Source organism: Cryptomeria japonica, chromosome 8 (assembly GCF_030272615.1).
Source record: "Cryptomeria japonica chromosome 8, Sugi_1.0, whole genome shotgun sequence".
Classification (NCBI taxonomy): domain Eukaryota; kingdom Viridiplantae; phylum Streptophyta; class Pinopsida; order Cupressales; family Cupressaceae; genus Cryptomeria; species Cryptomeria japonica.
The window spans coordinates 162,347,606-162,368,122 of NC_081412.1; positions in this window are offsets into that span (position 1 = coordinate 162,347,606).

Genomic DNA, 20,517 nt, shown 5'->3' on the forward strand with positions numbered 1-20,517 from the left:
GCACGGCATATCAATCATTTAATCAGTTCTAGCTCATCAGCTTCCTTCATTAAATAACGTTTTTAATCATTTAATGCATTCTGTTACAGCTCGGTTGCAACTCGATAAATACTAAACTTCACTCGGTAGACATTCCGCCTTCATTAACCGATAGCGATAACCTTAGGGTTTACCGACTAGGTTCCTTAGGGTTTACCGACTAGGTTCTTTGCTTGGTAACATAGTATAGTATTAACCTTACAATCAACAACATATGTAGGATATCAAAACAATCTAAACATCATGATCTCATCATTGTCTAACTCGGTAATAGTTACCCATTGAATAATTTATTCCTCCCCTTATTCATCACATTCTTTCTGTGTCTTTTACCGACATCTTAACTCTCTTCAAAACATACTTCTTAAGATATGGCAACATCATACTGAATCAGAAAATCAATTTCTTGACATCAATGACAAAATAATAATATTAAGACAGTAAACATCCTTAATCGGTTATATCCATAATCATCAACAACCTTCTCAATATCCTAATTGAAATGCCAACAATCTCTTATTGTCTGTTATAATGCCAACAATCTCCCCCTTTGACATTGATGGCAAAACCAATTGATTTGACCTAATTGATTTGGATTGTTGTAAGATTCTGAAATGCTCTCCCCCTGTCATCAGACTTCTCCCCCATACAATAGTCTTCTCCCCCTTTGACAACAATGCCAAAAAGTAAAGAACTAAAACATGATTGCTTCTGTTGAGAAGTGAATTCCTTGCAGTTATGTGTCAACTCAGTCTCGGTCAGATCATTATGTCTTCAATTCCTGTTCCCTATATTTGTTTCCTGCACACTTTTAGAAAATCTCCTAAAGTGTGTAAATAAGCATCAATCTGCACATAATATTCTGTAGATTCATCGAATTGATGCTTTCACCGAACTCTGCCAGTGAGTAGAAGATAGGGGTAGGACCCCTAACTTGCTTCTGAGATACTCAAAAGTGTCCCTTGGCAGTGGCTTGGTGAAGATATCTGCTATTTTTTCTTTTGTGCTAACATACTCCAACACCACTTTCTTCTCTAGAGCTTCTTCTCTAAGATAATGATATTTGATAGAGATGTGCTTTGTCTTAGAGTGCATAACAGGATTCTTTGAAATGTTAATGGCACTAGTATTGTCACAAAATATAGTTACTGGCTCGATAACTTTCTCATTTATACCTTCCAACAGTTGTTTGATCCATGCTATATTGGTACAATTCAATGTTGCAGCAACATATTCATCTTCTGTTGTTGACTGTGAAACACATCCTTGTTTCTTGCTAAGCCAACTCGCTAGTCTTTCTCCTAAAAAGAAAGCTCCTCCACTTGTGTTTTTTCTGTCATCAATGTTGCCTACCCAATCAGCATCAGTATAAACTTCTAAATCAAAGTCATTTCCTTTATGATATACTAAGCCATATTCCTTAGTACCTTTCAAGTATCTAAAAATTCTCTTGATTGTTGTCATGTGTGTTTCCTTGGGATCTGCAAAAAATCTTGCAGCTATACCTACTACATGTGCTATGTCTGACCTGCTGTGAACAACATATTGTAGCTTTCCAATCATGGATTGGTAAAGTGTCTCATCAGCAGATGCAGATTCGTCATTCTTTGATAATTTACAATTGGTAGTCATAGGAGTACTTACTAGTTTTGAATCCTCCATTCCAAATTTCTTCAAGATTTCCTTTATGTGCTTGGATTGAGTAATGAAAATCCCATCTTTCATTTGTAGTATCTGTAAACCTATAAAACACTTTATCTCACCGATTAATGACATCTCAAATTATTGGCTCATTTCATTTCCAAAGTTCTTGCATAAAGAGTCATTTCCACAAAAGATAATATCATCAACAAATATGGCTGAGATCAATATTCCATTTTCATCATTCTTCATGTACATATTGTTGTTTTCACTTGTCCTTATAAAACCAATCTTGATTAAATAAGAGTGCAATCTTTCATACCATGCTCTAGGTGCTTGTTTCAGACCATATAAAGCTTTGTTCAATTTACATACCTGATCTTTATTCTTGTCTTCAACAAATCCTTCAGGTTGTTCAATAAAAACTTCTTCTTCTAATATACCATTCAGAAATGTAGATTTAACATCCATTTGATATACCTTGAAATTTTTGAAAGCAGCGTATGCCAACAATGTTCTTACTCCTTCAAGTCTTCCCATAGGTGCAAAAGTCTCACCATAATCAATTCCCTCTTCTTGAGCATATCCTTTGCAAACTAGTCTTGCTTTATTTCAAATGACCTCACCTTTTTCATTCAGCTTGTTTCTGAAAATCCACTTTGTACCGATTACATTTTTGTCCTTGGGTCTTGGGACCAGTGTACATGTGTCATTCTTCTTAATTTGATCAATCTCTTTTGTCATAGCATTTATCCAATCTTCACTATTAAATGCCTCTTTCATTATTCTCGGTTCAAATTCAGATATCAGACATGTGTTTTGTCTCAGTTTGTTCCTTGTCATCACTAGATCATTTTTATCTCCTATAATTTGACTTGATGCATGATTCCTTCTGACATGCTTGGCTAATACAGGCTCGGTAGGCTCTGTATGATCTTCTTCATCACTCGGTAACTGAATATCCTCTTTATTTTCTTCAGTAACTCTCTCGGTAGGACTTGTCGGTTGAACATAGACAAATTCTTCATAATCTTCTGGTTTCATAGAGTTTCCTTCATTGTTTCTTTCTGCAAATTCATCAATTTTCACATTTGCACTTTCTACTATTTTGTTAGATGATTTGATCAGACATTTAAATGCTTTATTTCTAGAAGAATAACCAAGAAATGTTCCTTCTTCACTTTTCTAATCAAACTTTCCATTTCTATCATCTTTGTGTACATAGCATCTACTTCCAAAGATTTTGAAGTAACTTAAATTAGGTTTCTTGTCATACCAGATTTCATATGGTGTCTTCAAAGTTCCTTTCTTCAGTTGTACTTGGTTCAAGGTGTAAACTGTTGTGCTTATTGCTTCTCTCCAAAATATTTGTGGCACTTTCTTTTCAATCATCAGGGTTCTGGCACAATCCACAATATATCTGTTTCTTCTCTCAGCTATCCCATTTTGTTATGGAGTTCTCGGTGCAAAGACTTGTCTTTTTATACCATGATCATTGCAGAATAAGTTAAATTCATCAGAAGTGAATTCTCCTCTTCTATCAGATCTAAGACATTTCAGTTGTCTTCCTGTTTCATTTTCAACTCTTGCCTTGTACCATTAAAACATTTGAAAAGCTTCTGATTTTTCTTTTAAAAACATAACTGACATCATCCTTGAATAATCATCCACAAATAATATGAAATATTTATCACCATAATAACTTTGAACTTTCATAGGACCACAAAGATCAGTGTGCACAAGATCTAAAATTCCCTTAGAAGTGTAGGACTTACTTGTAAAGCTTGATCTTGTCATCTTACCCATCTGGCATCCTCGGCACATAGCATTCTCAGGTTTTTCCAAACTCAATAGACCTCCTACTCGGTGCTTCTTGCTTATTTTGATCAGATTATCAAAATTTATATGACAAAACTTTTTATGCCATAACCAAGTATCATCTATCTTTGCATATAGACACTTGTTCCGAGTTGAGTCAAGGTGAAATGTGTTACCTTTTGTTTGTGTCCCGATAGCAGCTAACTTTCCATGCTTGTCATGAACTTTGACAATTCCGTTCTGAAATTCTATTCGGTATCCTGTATTGTTTAGTTGTGCTACACTCAACAAATTATATTTCAAACCTTCAACCCAATAAACATCATTACATTTAGCATTGTCAAGAAGTGTTATGGATCCTTTACCTTTTACCGGACATGGTGCATCATTACCAAATCTTACATATCCTCCATCATAATCTTCTAATATAACAAACTTGTGTTTATCACCTGTCATGTGATGTGAGCATCCACTATTTATGATCCAAGAATCATTAGTATTTATGTGAGATATTAGGGCTTTTTCTTCATACCTTTCTTCATCTAATCCATCTTTGATAGCCTCATAAACTACTTCCTCTGTATCAGTTTCATCTGATTTATCATCATTGGATTCCTCATCGACTATTAGGCATGACTTTCTATCTCTTCTTCTGAAGTCTCGGTATCCTCTGTATTGATTATTTTTCTATCTATCATCTCAGTAATCTCTCTTTTCAATAGAGTCTTTGTCAGGATAGTTAGAAGCCATACAACCTATCTTATCACAATTGAAACATTTCAAAGGTAGTTTTCCTTTATACTTACCTTTGCCTCTCAGTAACCTTCTGGCTAATAGTGCTTCAAACTCTTCTTGCTTTCTGATTTCCTCATACAGTTTGTGTACTTCCTCCATGTTTTTACGAAATCTTTCACTTGCTCCACTGTGATTCTCTTCAGAGTACTTATACTTTCTATCATTGTAATCATCAGATTCATCAAGATGAAAAGAACTAAATGCAGACTCAATTTTATTTACCGAAGACCCACTGTTATCAAAGTTACTTAACTCAAATGCATGTAGCTTACCAATAGTAGCATCCAAAGAAACTGGCATATTGGGTACAAACCTCAATTCATTGATTGCAGAGACTCAGATTGCATAAGCAGGTAGAAGGGTTCTCAATAACTTACTTGTGACATCCTTTTCTTCAATGGTTCCTCCTGCTCCTTTTATTTGATTGACAATCTCCTTTAGTCTTGTACTATATTGGGTTATGTTCTCACCTTCATTCATCCTCATAGATTCAAGTTGTCCTCTTAGACTATCCACTTTTTCTCTTTGAACATGTTCATCACCATCATACACAGATATGAGCTTGTCCCATATTGCCTTGGCATCATTGCAGCCTTCCAGATCATTAAACTCTGAGTCGGTCAATGCATATGTTATTTCAATCATTACTTGAATATGTTCTTGCTTTCCCTTTATCTCTTCCATTGCCAATAGATAGGTGCTAGGTATAATGAAATCATTCTCCAAATAATATACAACATATTCTCTAACTCCTGATAGGTGCAGCTTCATCCTTTTCTGCCATGTAGAGAAACTTGACTTGTTCAACTTTGGTGCATCCCTCTTATATATCTTTGGATCTTTTCCTCAAGTACCTTTAAACTTTTTCTTCTGGAGTCCAAAGCTCTTATACCAATTGATATTACTGATACTTAATGTAAGTATAGATGCCAAGCTAACAAGATGAGAGGAGGGGGGGGGGGGGGGGGGTGAATCATACAAACTTAATCTTCCATAAAAACAACAGATTCAACCTCGGTAACATATACTCTAGCAATATAACCAAAACTGCTAAACATGCAAACTCATAAGCATATCAACATCATAACACTCATAACACTAGATTTAACGTGGAAACCCAAATAGGAAAAAACCATTGTGAGATTTCGGACCCACTAAGAAATATACTCTTCTAGAGTATGCTCGGTTAAAAGCAAATCCTGTTAAAGATTACAAACACATTGCTAGATGTGACTCGATTAAGGGATTTCCCTCAAATCTGTTAGGATCTTCACCTTGTTAGAAGTTACCTTGTTAAAGGATTTCAAACACTCAATCAGAATGTCACCTTGCTAGAGGATTTTACAAATAAGACTGTTAAGTCCACTTGGTTAAGAGATTTTCTGTCACTTCAGAAAATAATAGTAATAAAAATCTATCTGCAACTTCACATCTAAAATGCTAAAGCAGATTCTTATTTGCTCAATACAATCTAGTCACAGGACTTATCTTGTCTCTCTACTGGGCTCTATACTCTATTAATCAAACAGGTCTTCAAGCTTCTGTGCTCGGTAATCACTATGTAGCATCCCTGTGCTTACACTTGCCCGCATGCATTGTTTATCAACGGTTCTTTATTTATAAACAATTTGCTAACCGCTTAATCTCCTTGATCACATTTTCCATGATCAATCATAGCCATCAGATCTTCAAACTTGACCCGGTTCAATGTATCCTTCGATCTGAAAATGTTTTACCTCACCTTGGAACTTGCATACATTTCTTGGAACTTGTGCTAAGGTATTGTGGTTCAATCTACGTTGTAGATCTTCCTGTCGATTTTCCTTTGCCATAGATTCTTTAAGAAATTTCATGCACGACATACCAATCATTTAATCAGTTCCAGCTCATCAGCTTCCTTCATTAAATAATGCTTTTAATCATTTAATGCATTCTATTATAGCTCGGTTGCAACTCGGTAAATACTAAACTTCACTCGGTAGACATTCCGCCTTCATTAACCGATAGCAATAACCTTAGGGTTTACCGACTAGGTTCCTTAAGGTTTACCGACTAGGTTTTTTGCTTGGTAACATGGTATAGTATTAACCTTACAATCAACAACATATGTAGGATATCAAAACAATCTAAACATCATGATCTCATCATTGTCTAACTCGGTAATAGTTGCCCATTGAATGACTTATTCCTCCCCTTATTCATCACATTCTTTATGTGTCTTTTACCGACATCTTAACTCTCTTCAAAACATACTTCTTAAGATATGGCAACATCATATTGAATCAGAAAATCAATTTCTTGACATCAATGACAAAATAATAATATTAAGACAGTAAACATCCTTAATCAATTATATCCATAATCATCAACAACCTTCTCAATATCCTAATTGAAATGCCAACAATCTCTTGTTGTCTGTTATAATGCCAACAAGATCATGGGGCTAAAGGCACCTTGGTCTAAACAAGGGTGCCCCAAGCACCCTTGTCCTCCCAAAACAGGGCAAACAAGTAGCCAAATAGGAGGCCATAGTCCCAAGATGGGGTCCACTCATCCATGCAACCAGGTGACATCATATTTGAGGTAAAAAGGGCCAAAATTTACCTAAGGGAGAACTAGGATGGGACATGTTAAAGTAGGGGCACAAGAATGAGGTGTCAATTGTACTCGGTTACAATTTACGATGCTACACATAATAATTAGGGTTCTTACCAATTTAGGTCTACCTACTCACTCCTAAGTAGTTGTTGATATGATGTTTATATTTACACCCAAATCTGCCATGACATGTTTTTCCTTGTGATTATTTAAATGTGTTGTTATTAATAGTGGTCCATTTTTCCAATACAAGTTTTGAGTTATCCTATGAACTTGTGGTTGCTTGGATAGCTATTTATTCCAATATTTGCCTAATTCCTTCAGTTTTACTAACAAATCTTTTTGTTGTGCTAGAGAAGCCAACTTCTTCAACATGAGCACCTCTTTATCTAAAAAGTGGGTTATTTCTCCATTGTGTTGTTTTATAATAGTCTTCTTGGAATTCTATATCACCTTATCGTGTTGCTTCTTGTTGGGTTGAAAGTAACCTTACTCATATTCTTTTGATCTTGATTCCTCATTCATTTCCATATTTATTTTCTTCTTATTTCTATTAGTATTAGCCCTTTAGTGAGTGGGTATTGCAAATATATCCTTATGATTTTTTTTATTTTTATTTTTTTGGATATCACCTCCTATTGATAATATTCTCTAAAAAATTCCCCATTAGATGTGTATGATGACCAAACACTAGTTCTCTAACATCCTCTAGCTCCTTGAGGAGGGATTCTCCTACTAGTCGTTGCTTCCCTATTAAGACCATGAAGTTCATCACTCTTAGATTGTGGTGGGGCTTTCTAAAAATACTATTTGGCCCTCTAACAATTGTATAAATCATGATTTTCACTACTAAAGTATGTACAACTTGTCCTCTTTTTGAATTAGCACTCTATGGCATAGTGGCTAGTCTTACCACATTTATAGCATGTGGCATCATCTCTCTTGTGGTTAGTCCTCCCACATCGTCTACTTCCTTTGTAATTGAACTATTTATTCTCCTCCTAATGGTTTTGGAAAGGTGTGTAGACACCTAAAAATGTCTCATTAATCATGTACTAATTGTAGACACCTAAAAATGTCTCACTGATCATGTACTAATTATTCCTCTAATTGATTAAATAATTCCTTAATTATTTAATTAAGTTAATTAATCTTATTCTTCTAATTCTTCTATTTCTTCTATTTCTTCTCTTTTCTTCTAATTTCATATTTCCTCATCATCTTATTAATTATTCTATTTTATCATCATTTAATCATTTTAATCATTTCCTAAATATTAATTAAAAATTTATTATTTAATTAATTATGGTTAATTCCTCAATTTAAATAATCTACATTATTTAAATAAATAAACTAATTATTCTCAATTTCAATCTCTAAACATCTAATCAGTAACTCTTTTCTAAATATTAATTAAATATGTATTGTTTAATTAATTGTGATTTTATCCTTTAAATTAAATAATCTTTATTATTTAATTAAATTCCATTTCTACATAATTAAATAGTTTCTTTAAAATTATTTAATTAACTAATTAATTCTTCAATTCCAAATCCTCAAATTCTAATTTTATTTAATTTCATTATTTCTTCCATTTCAAATACATGTGTATGATTTCAAAAATCAAATTGAAAATCAAAGTCAAGTTCTAAATATATCCAGCTGCTAAATTGAATTAATAAATTCAATTATTTAAATTAAAATCTCATGCATAGATTAAATTGAAAATCTAAATCTAAATGCAAGCACATGCTAAATTAATTAATTAAATCAATTAATTAATTAAATCATTTATCTCTTCAACTTCTATTTCCATCTTTTAGTTAGCTCTTTCTAAATTAAGCTTTCTGTGTCATCTTCTTTATTTCCTACAATCATTCTTTTTCTTCCCCCAGGCAGCTTGTTCTCAATCAGTTGACTCAATTAATATATTCCATATATTGAGTTCCACTCCTACAATCAGCAATTCAACTATCATTTTTCATGTGAGCTCACCTGAGTTCCACCTCTTGATCAATTTGTTCTACCTTTCAATCAATCTCATCCAAAAATCTATAAATTGAGCATTCAATCTCCATTTTCAATCCTTCTCAATCTTGAACAATTACTTTGAATCACGAACTTCGAATCTTTGTGTCACTTGCAGGTTACCAACACAATATCTGAGAGCCATCATACCATAGAGAAGAGAAGAGCAATGGAAGCAATATGCAATCTTGGGATAGGGAGTTTTGATTTGATTTGATTATTTTAATTCCTATTTGTTTGATTGTGTTATTCCATTGTCTTATTTGTTAAATTCTTTGGTTAGATAGGGATTCATGATTTCCCTTTTGCTTCTAATTGATTACTTGTCTTTAAAGATGAATTTTACATATTACATTTTGGTGAACCCAACGTGAACTAACAGCAATTTAACCTTCTTTATTTTTTCTATGTTATTTTTGCAGATTGTGTAGATTTTTCATTTTTTTGCAAGTTGCACGAATTTTGAGAAAAGATTTTTCCGTCACGCAATCGAGCATTCATCGTCACGCAATCGTATAAACAGAATTACACATTCGACCCTTCGGGGTCACGCATTCGTTCTAACAGGGTCACGCAATCACCCTGTCTAGATCACGCAATCGCCTTTTCTGCATCACGCATTCGCGGGAAGCTTTGCTGTTTAATTTTTTCTTCTGCCTGTTATTTGTTATGTTTAATTCTACCTCAAATTTGGTTAATTCGGGATCAACTTGCTTTTATTTTATGATTTGACTAATACAGTTTATGGCAAGAAAAGTACAGTTCAAGATTTCAGGTGCAAGAAGGACAAAACAACAAAGGAGAGAAGCTAAACACTACCAAAAGGTTCTCCAGGCAGAAAAATTGATACAGGATTCGGAAGAGCAACTGGCCTTAGATAGATATAATAGCCTAGTTCTTTCTTATACATTTAAATATGATCTAATCAATATTGAATGGATGATGAGGGATTTGGCTAGGGCTTCACAATTGGTTTTGCAGGTTCCTGATCTGGTTTAGTTCTCTTATTTTTCTTTATTTTTTTTTAGTTTTTAACTTTTGTTGTCGTTTGTGTAGACACCCAAAATTGTCCAGTCTAATTAAATAAATATTTTATTTATTTAATTATCTAAGCCTAATTCTTCTATTAATTAAATAAATCTTTATTTATTTAATTAATTTATTTATCCTCTTCTAGCCTTATTTCTCATTTAAATAAATACATTTATTTATTTAAATTATCCCTTTCCTAAATTAAATAAATATTTTATTTATTTAATTATCCCACTTCCTCTATTAATTAAATAAATCTTTATTTATTTAATTAATTCATTAGCCTTTTCTACACATGACACATGTCATTCATCTCTTAATTCCTACACTACCCACCCCTTTCATTATTTTACTATTTCTTTTACCTACCCTCTAATCTTAGCCAACCTCCTTTTTACACCTCTCAATCTTATCCCTCCATTTCATATTGTGTCTTCTATTTAAGGAGATGCTTCCCTCATTATCAAACCCTAATCACTCATGCTAATGATCATTTTGACTACACTACGATCCTACTTGCAACCACATTCCGTTCTTTGTTGAGCTCTTGTGCACATAAAATCTGAGAGCAAATATATATCAAGCAAGATCAATGGAGATAGGAAGAATGGAGATCAAAACCCTATTGGACATGTGATGGTATAATCTTTATGATTTCATGTGATTTGCATTATCTTAGGTAATCTTCATATGTTATGGTGGATCTTTGTTGATTGTTAGGCTAGGGTTTTGTGGTTGGATTCATTTAGCCTTTCAATTTTGTTATTATTGTTATCCATTTTCACCATATACATTTTGGCACGCCCGGTGGGACTCTTGTCCCTTTGCATTTAACCTTTTTGTTGCAGATTTTGCATTTTTGAAGTTGCAGATCGAACATTTTTTTTTTCGACGACATTTTAGGTTTTTTCCGCGTCTGCGAACTTTTGGATCGCGTCTCTAAGTTTCAGGAGCATCTGCGGAATCTGGAATCACGTCTGTGTTTTCAACAAAATTTTATTTTGCAGGTTTCAGACAGGGGCGTCTGTGTTTCATAAGCGCGTCTGCATTATTTCTGCCCGCGTCTGTGTCTGAGAAGGGCGTCTGTGATTTTTGGCCGCGTCTGTGTCAGGGGTAACAACGTTTGTGTTTTTGACTATTTCAAAATTTTCAAATTTTCATTGATTCAATTTTCGGATTTCGCACTTAGGGTTTCAGATTTGGTTTATTTTTGGACTAACCCTTTCAAATCTAGCTAACTAAGTTTGTGCAACTTGTTTTGGAAGCAAAACATTTTTGTTGAAGGCCCCTCTTTCACAAAGTCTTTTGGGTTTCTAAAATTTACCTAACTTGTGTGCTTGCAGGAAGGGGTGATCATTTGAAACAACCCAAACTACTAACAAATTTTGTTGGAGGTCCTTGGCTAGGGTTTTGAAATTTTGTTGTGTACCTTGTTTTCATAGATTAGCAAACATTTCCATTGGTGCACTAAAATTGAATCATTGTCTTTTGTGTCTTGAGCAATAGGCTCTTTTTGTTTAATCTTTAGAGGGCCTATCTTCCTGTGTGGTCATTAGGACTACTAGTGAGAAGAGAACGACCCAAGTGGTAGCGAGGAAAACCCACCTCTTCCGAACCACTATAAACAAATGTATTCATGGTGAAAACTATGGATAATGTGTGCTGATTAGTTCATACCGACACTATGTCTCCCCATAAACCTGTTTGATTAAATTTATTTGATCATTTGTAGGGCATAACCCCTACCGACTGGGAGCCTTCTGTAATTACAGAGCTGAAAGTGCCGCATGTATGGCCACACGAGCGGATGCCCTTACTAGCACCTTTTTGTTTTAGAAGCCCAAATCCTTCTAGTTGTTGAGGCAGGAGGTCGGACCTCTAGTAGCGGCCCACACACATACGATTCTTAGTAGAGATACAAAGTTCGCCGTGGGGAGTTTTCATGGGGACTAATGCTTGACTGACCCGAGAAGTGAGTGCCGAGGGTGGAGCCAATGAGGTCAAGCATCTAAGTATCCGCTCTGAATAGCGTAGCCTCGGGGGTAAAACCCTATGTGGGATCAACAACTATTGTCTTGGCCAGCCATAAGAATTGTGCTTGTCTTATGTTAAACATTCAAACATTCAAGACCAAACAACAAAACATTGTGTCTTTTGTGTCTTCAAGTGTATGCAAAACATTTTACATCAAACAACACACTTTTGGAGTCTAAACACTTGCAAACATTGAGTCCTCATCAACATTGTGTCCTCTTGTCACGAAAAACAGTCAAACAGTCGGATTTGGTCACAACAAAACAACTTCACAGATTGGAAAAATTGCACGAAGTTTACAGAAACGCGTCTGTGTCTGTTTTAACCGTGTCTGAGTCATCTAAGCGCGTCTGTGAAGGGCATAATAGTGTCTGTGTGTTTAGCAGCGTCTGTGTCGAACAGAGACACGTCTGTGTCTGGGAATCGCGTCTGTGAAGTATACAGAAGCGTCTGTGTCCAGAATTGAAAATTTTTACAGTCCAGCAAACAAGAGAAATCAGTTTCGGAATACTTGAGCTTCCTAGGTTGTTTCTTCAGGTTTCATCTAGCATTCAACCTGTCTTTGGGTCTCATACAGTCCATCATTGCTTCACATCTCATTTTACATTCATACTTGTCTAAACTTGAGTCAAAAGGTCACTTGCTTGTCCTCATCATACTTTGTCAACACACTACACACAACTACACTTTGCTAAGTGGTCCCTCATCAAGGTTTCTTACCTTTGGGTCTCATTTGGTCTTACTTAGAGTCAAGGTCAGCTTACCTCATCAAGAGAAACTATCATCTCTTTGGAAGTCACACCTACTCTACTACCTACATACTTGGTCTTACACTTTGGACATTGCAAGTACACCTCAAGATTCATTTACACTCCATAAAACTCTTGGTCTTCCATACTCTTGCCATTTTTTCATCTAGTCTCTCACATCTTGGTCAAACACCTAGTTCATGGTTGAAACCCGTCTTCAAAAATCTAGGAGAAAAGCTAAAGAAGCTCAAGAGTCCGCAAACATGAGTTCTTATGAGTATGACAACGATTTATTTTTCAATCCTGAGCACACTACATTGCCTGACATGGATGTTTATAGAAACATTCCAAATGTGGAAAACGCAGACACTAAAAACAACAATGCTACACACAATGATAATGTGGACAACTTTTCAATACAATCAACAGATGTAGAAGAATCCATTATGAATCCTCATTTCAATAGATTGGTTGAAGAAATAATGAGGAGGGATCGACAATACTTCTTACACATGATGGCACAAAGTGGAGCTAAAATACCTCATGACTTTGACATGTCTCAACTTATGGAAAACCGACCCTCGCAACAAACTCACTCCAACATGGATCAAAGGAGACCCAATAGTGGAGGAAATAGAGGACCACATATGGTACCTGAATCACCATCAGCTTTGCTTCAAAAACCAGAAATCCCACATACACATGGTCAAACATATGATACTTACCTTCGAAGACCATTATGGAAGCCTTATGCAGATAGATATGCTCAATCACATGCTCAAGCTATGGATCAATCAAAACAATTGGACATTCAAAGGCATGCTCAAAATTTGGACACAAGGAAACCTCATGTCAAATTTGGGGGCAACGCAATAGAACATGACATGCCTATAGAATATGGTATACATGCACAAAATAGATATGGGGTTCCTCAACATGAAGCTATACCAAGTGCTCCCTATATGCCACATCAATATAGACCTCCTCCATATGAACATGTGTATGATCAATATCATCCATACATGCAACAAGCTCCTCCTCAAATTGGTGTCACAAACATGGGGTATGCTACAAGAAATCAATCTCCACCTAAGAGCAATTTGGAGCAACAAATCAGAGATTTACAAAAGAAAATGGAGGACATGAATACACCAAAACCAACATACACTATGAGAGACATATGTCCTTATCCATTTGATAAGAGCATTCCAATGCCTCCATTTCCTGCACACTTTGTGATGCCAAAATTTGACAAGTATAGAGGAAAAGGGGACCCCAAGGCACACATAAGACAATTTTTCACAGCCTGCATTGAGCTAGCGGCAGAAGAAACATATTTGATGAGGTTGTTCCCACAAAGCTTAGGCGATCAAGCTATGGAATGGTTCTCTCAATTACCACCTGGTATTAAGTCATGGGGTGACTTAGCAGAGGCATTTATTCAGCATTTCTCCTACAATATAGAAACAGATATCTCAGTCACTACTTTGTGCAATACTAAGCAAAAGGAGGGAGAATCTTTTGCATCATTTTTACAAAGATGGAGAAATCTAGCTAGCAGATGTTCTTGTGAAATTCCACAGAAACAAATGGTAGAAATGTTCACTCAAAACGTTAATAAGGACATTGGCTATGATCTAAGGAAAGCTTGTTTGTCCACCTTCAAGGATGTTATTGAAAAGGGCTTAGCAACAGAAAAGGTCTTAATTGAACAAGGAGTCATTAAGATATTCAAGGAAAACAAAGATGACTTTAAAGGAAAAGACAAGCCAAGATTTTGGAATAAAAACAAAAACACAGTCAATGATGGTGTTGTTGATGCCAATAAAGTGAGACCCAAATTCATCTTTTCGGGATCAAGTTCTACAATCAAGTGAATACTCAAACAACTTCTAGATCACGAAGGAAGTACACTCCATTGGGAGAACCACTTGAATCAGTCTTCAAAAAGCTTGTGGCAAACAAAGTGATCACAGTTCCAGATTTTCTTCCATATGAACCAAAGGTCAAACCAAATTGGTGGAATGATGATGAGTATTGTGAATTTCATAAAAGCAAGGGTCATAAGACAGGAAATTGCCATCGACTGAAGAACATTGTGCAAAATCTCATTGATAGAGGTGACATTGAGATTGAGGGACACTCATCCCATCAAGAACATGAGATGTTTAAGGAACCATTCCCAAAGCATGACAAAGGAAAAGCTAAAGTCACAGATGATCAAGCCAACTATACTAGAGCACCTTACAACTATGACTCAACTATCAATCACATCTCAATGGACAATCATATCTCTACTATTACCATCAAGAACAAAAACCCTGAGAATCCTCCTCAGAGACCCAAGATTGTCCTAAGAGGTGTTGGATCTTCTTCCGAACCTACCTCTAAATGTCATGTTACAACTCGTCGAGGTAAAATTACCTTGCCAGGTGCCTCTACTAAAAATACCAATCCTTCATCAACCAAACCTGAGTATGACCTCGTGGAATAGTTGGGGAAGACACCCGCGCTCATCTCCATCCTTGAGCTCTTATGTATATCCCCCGCTCATAAAGCTATTCTTGACAAAATCTTGAGAGACACTACCGTTCCTACTGATCTGAACGTGGACCAGTTTCAAGCCATGGTGGGATACCTTTCCATTCCACATTCCCTTACATTCACAGAAGCCGATGACGCCTTCATAAGTCAGCCACATAATGTACCTTTACATGTTGAAGCCTTCAGACACAAACATTGAATAAAGCGAGTCCTGATAGATGGAGGAGAAGGTCTAAACATTTGTACATTGAGCACCATTAAACAATTGGGATATTCTGATAAAGCTGTGAATTCAACAAATCAAATCACCATCAAGGCATATGATGATGAAGAGCGTTCATCCAAGGGCACAGTCACCTTACCTCTAAGAATTGGGCCAGTCACAAAGGATGTGGTTTGTCAAGTCCTAGATCTGGATCTCACATACAACATATTGCTAGGACGTCCTTGGATTCATGAAATGAGGGCAGTCCCATCAACATATCATCAATGCATTAAGTTTCTTCATAATGGAGTTGAGGTAATAGTTAACAGTGATCCTAATCCGTTCATATATTGCAATAACCTGAGATCACATACTGAAACCATCATTCCCAGTAATCGTGAGGCTGCTCCTTCTTCGGCATACATTGACCCTGAGTCATTGAAACCTTCGACATCAAAACAAGGTGAACTTAAAGGCAAATTTCAAGACAAAGGCATGGGAGAATACACTTTAAATCAGACAATGTATTTACGACAAGTCATGAGCTCTCCAAAAGAATATGGAAGGCCACATCCTAACAAGCAAATATCCATCATGATACTCAAATGGGATCCTACTACCTTTCAAAGATGGGGCGAACTAGAAGAGGAAGATTTATACAAAATGCTTTACAAAGACATTGAAGAGGACACACATGATCAGATCAATATACCTTGTGAGAAATATGGCAAAGGCTTCAAGATTCTACAAAAATTCGGGTATGATGGAAAAAGCCCTCTTGGGTTACGCAAAGAAGGCGTTATGGATCCCTTACAACCTGAATTGACTGTAAAAAGGGAACGCTCAAAGGGACTTGGTTTTCTGACTTCCAAGATCCACACTAAAAGGACAGGAGAGGCATCACAAATCAAGGTTGCCAAAGTTCAACAAGAGGATTACTATTCCACAGATTCCAACGAATGGAAATGGGGTTCAGACAAATCCTCCAGTGACTATGAGCTCACCGAGACATTCAGAGAGCAAGATGAACCCACAGAAGAAGAGGAATTTTATAAAAAGTTCAGAGTTGGTCAAGAAACAACCCATAAGGATTCCCAGTCTTCGTCTCAAGGTTCTAGGTCGAAATCACATAAGATGAGGACACCTGTCCCGAAAGGCGCTACTAGTGACGACAATTTGGATTCGCTTGCGATCGAAATTGATGAGGAGAGTGCCATAGATGACCTCGACGATTGCCTCAATATACCCGAATATAACCACATCTTCACTCTTAGCCTTGCAAACTCCGAAAACATTAAAGGCCTTCCCCTTGTCCACCACCAACTCATTGACTGGGATTATGAAGGACCAGCACAATTTGACACATTTCAAAATGATGAAGCTATTATTGACTATCTTGGCATACGAGATGATCTTCCCCCTGGGGACCACAAAGCAGGATACACCATAGAACTCAACAACATGGCATATTTCAGTGAGGGTGTTGGACCTTCCAGTCGCAAAAATGTGAAAATAAGAACAAATCAAGGGTCTTATGGTGAAAACCACACTGTGGCGCTATCTGATTCCAAAAAAGTAAAAAGAAAGGACGTATCTGAGGGCGAAAACCTCTCTGAGGCACCCGAAGATGGAAGACTCGACATTCTCCCAGCATCATATGAGGAAAAGTCATCCATGTTGGTAGAGGAGACTATCAAAACAAACATTGGTACAGAAGAGGTTCCACACAATATATTCCTGGCTCAATCATTGACAGAGTCCGAAAGATCAAAATTCATAAGCTTCTTCAAAGAACGACAAATCAACTTTGCATGGTCATATGCTGATATGCCTAGACTAGATCCGGATTTGGTAATGCATCATTTGACAGTCAAACCGGGGGCAAAGCCAGTGAAACAGAAATTAAGGAAAATGCATCCACAAGTGGCATTACTAGTCAAAGCAGAGCTGGAGAAGTTATTGGATGTCGGATTCATACGCCCAATTGATTATCCCGAATGGATCTCTAATTTAGTACATGTCAGTAAACCAGATCGCAGCATCAGAATATGTACAGATTTCAGAGACATCAACAAAGCTTGTCCGAAAGATGACTTCCCATTACCAAATATCGACTTGATCGTTGATCTCACAGCAGGTCATGAAATGTTATCTTTAATAGATGGGTTTTCTGGTTATAATCAAATCAAGATTGCACCCGAGGATCAACACAAAACATCATTCACTTGTCCGTGGGGAACTTTCTGTTGGAATGTCATGCCCTTTGGGCTGAAAAATGCAGGTGCTACATATCAAAGAGCAATGACCACTATCTTTCATGATCTCATGCACATAACCGTGGAAGATTATGTTGATGATCTCTTGGGTAAATCAATAGACAGAGATACACATTTGGACATACTTTCAGTCGTCTTTGATCGGTTGGAAAAATACAAAGTAAGATTAAACCCCAAGAAATGTGTCTTTGGAGTAACCTCCGCGAAGCTCCTAGGATTCATTGTGTCCAAAAGAGGAATCGAAGCCGATCCAGCAAAAGTCAAGGCTATCTTAGACATGCCGCCACCCAGAAATATCAGTCAACTCCGATCCTTACAAGGGAGACTCCAGTCTATACGAAGATTCATAGCACAACTTGCAGATAAGTGTAATCCTTTCCAGCGCCTGCTACATAAAAATATCAAGTTCAAATGGGATGATAACTATCAACAAGCTTTTCAGACGCTCAAAGATTATCTTTTGAATCCGCCAGTTTTGATGCCACCAATTCTAGATCAGCCTTTGTTACTATACATATCAGCTACTCCAACAGCACTGGGGGCACTCCTAGCACAACAAATTGCTGACGGAAAGGAAAAAGCAGTATACTATATCAGTCGCACATTGGTGGGATATGAGCTAAACTACACACCAATCGAGCGTGCATGTTTCGCTGTGGTCTTTGCTTCACAGAAATTACGACATTATATGCTCACTCATAAGACTAAGTTGATTGCAAGAATTGATCCATTAAAATATCTTCTCAATAAAGCAACACTTACTGGGCGACTGGCCAAATGGGTAATTATCCTGAGTGAATTCGACATCGAGTATGTAGACAAAAAAGCAATAAAAGGACAAGCAATCGCGGATCAATTAGCAGATGCTCCCATGATAGATGATGTTCCTCTAAATTCAAAATTTCCAGATGAATCCATTTTAATGATATCACAGGCAAGGCCATGGCAACTGTACTTTGACGGTTCATACACACAACATGGGGCAGGAGCTGGTATTCTCTTTATAACTCCTCAAGGTGATTCTATACCAAAATCATACCGCTTATCATTTCCTTGCACTAACAATATAGCGGAATATGAGGCATTAACAACTGGATTACGAATTGCAGTTCAGTGGAAGATCCAAGAAATTCGTGTTTTGGGGGATTCTCAACTTGTCATCCATCAAGCAACTGATGATTACCAAACAAAAGATGAAAAATTAATGTCTTACAAGCAACTGGTAGATGATTTGAAACGACACTTCACAAAGATAGATTTTGAGCAGATACCAAGAAAGCAGAATCGTGCTGCAGATGCCATGGCTACAATTGCTTCACTAATTGATCTACCTCAAAATGAAACCTGCTATGAGTTCCTGGTAGACAACCTGTTGGTTCCTTCATATGAGATCACTCCTACTAAAATGATATGCATTGTTGGTCCCGAATCCCAGTTATATGGTTCCATATTCACATATCTTCGTGACAATATTCTACCTCCTGATCTATCGAATAACCAACGTCGCACTTTCATTCACCAATCCTCTCGATATGTCATTCTAGCTAATATCCTATACCGACGAGGTCTAGATGGCACTCTTCTTAGATGTTTAGAAAGCGATGAAGCTCAGATTGCGTTGCGTGAAGTGCATGAAGGGATATGTGGTCCGCATGCTAGTGGTCCTACCTTGGCCAAGAAACTCATCAGGACTGGATATTACTGGCCCAATATGGAAAAAGACTCATATCAGTTTGTCAAGAAATGTAAGCAATGTCAAATTCATGGAGACCTCATACATGCACCAGCACAAGAACTACAACCACTTGCGTCTCCTTGGCCCTTTTATCAGTGGGGACTCGATCTCATAGGCAAGATTCACCCTCCTTCTTCCAATGGTCATAAATTCATTATCACAGCCACAGAGTATTTCACAAAGTGGATTGAAGCCATGCCTCTCACACAAGTCACTGGGAAACAAATTGCTACTTTCATCCTTAACTATATCATTTGCCGATATGGTATTCCTAATTCCATTATTACTGATAACGGGCGTCCCTTCAAAAATCAGGATGTTCGTGAACTCTGTGACTGCTTCCATATTTCCCATCGTTTCTCCACACCATATTACCCCCAAGGTAATGGCCAAGCTGAGGCGTCTAATAAAACAATTCTTAAAATCCTTAAAAAGACAGTCGACGACGCTGGCCATAACTAGCATATCCAACTCAATCCTGCACTTTGGGCCTACCTCACAAGTGTCCACACACCTACAGGAGCTACACCCTACTCACTTGTCTACGGCGCTGAAGCCATCTTGCCTATTGAGGTCGAGTTACCTTCTTTACGGGTCTCTTTGCAAAACATCATCAACGATGAAGATTATAGGCTCTCTCGCTTACAAGAACTAGAACTGCTGGATGAACGGAGACAAACTGCTTTTAATCATCTCAAGGCTTATCAACAACGAATGAGTCACAGCTACAATCACAAAGTCAAGCCTCGCACATTTGAAGTAGGTGACTTGGTTCTCAGAGAAAATCCCAAGAATCAGCAAGACAGAGAGAAGAAGGGCAAGTTCGAACCAAACTGGCTTGGTCCTTACATCATCACAGCGGCATATGGATCTGGGGCATATCAGCTCTCAACTACAGAAGGTGAACCTTTGGAGGATCCTATCAACAGCATGCACCTTCGCCGATTCTACACATAGCTCTTCGGAATATCCTAATTCAAAAATACAAAAAAAAAGAAAAAAAAAAAAAATTCAAAAATACAA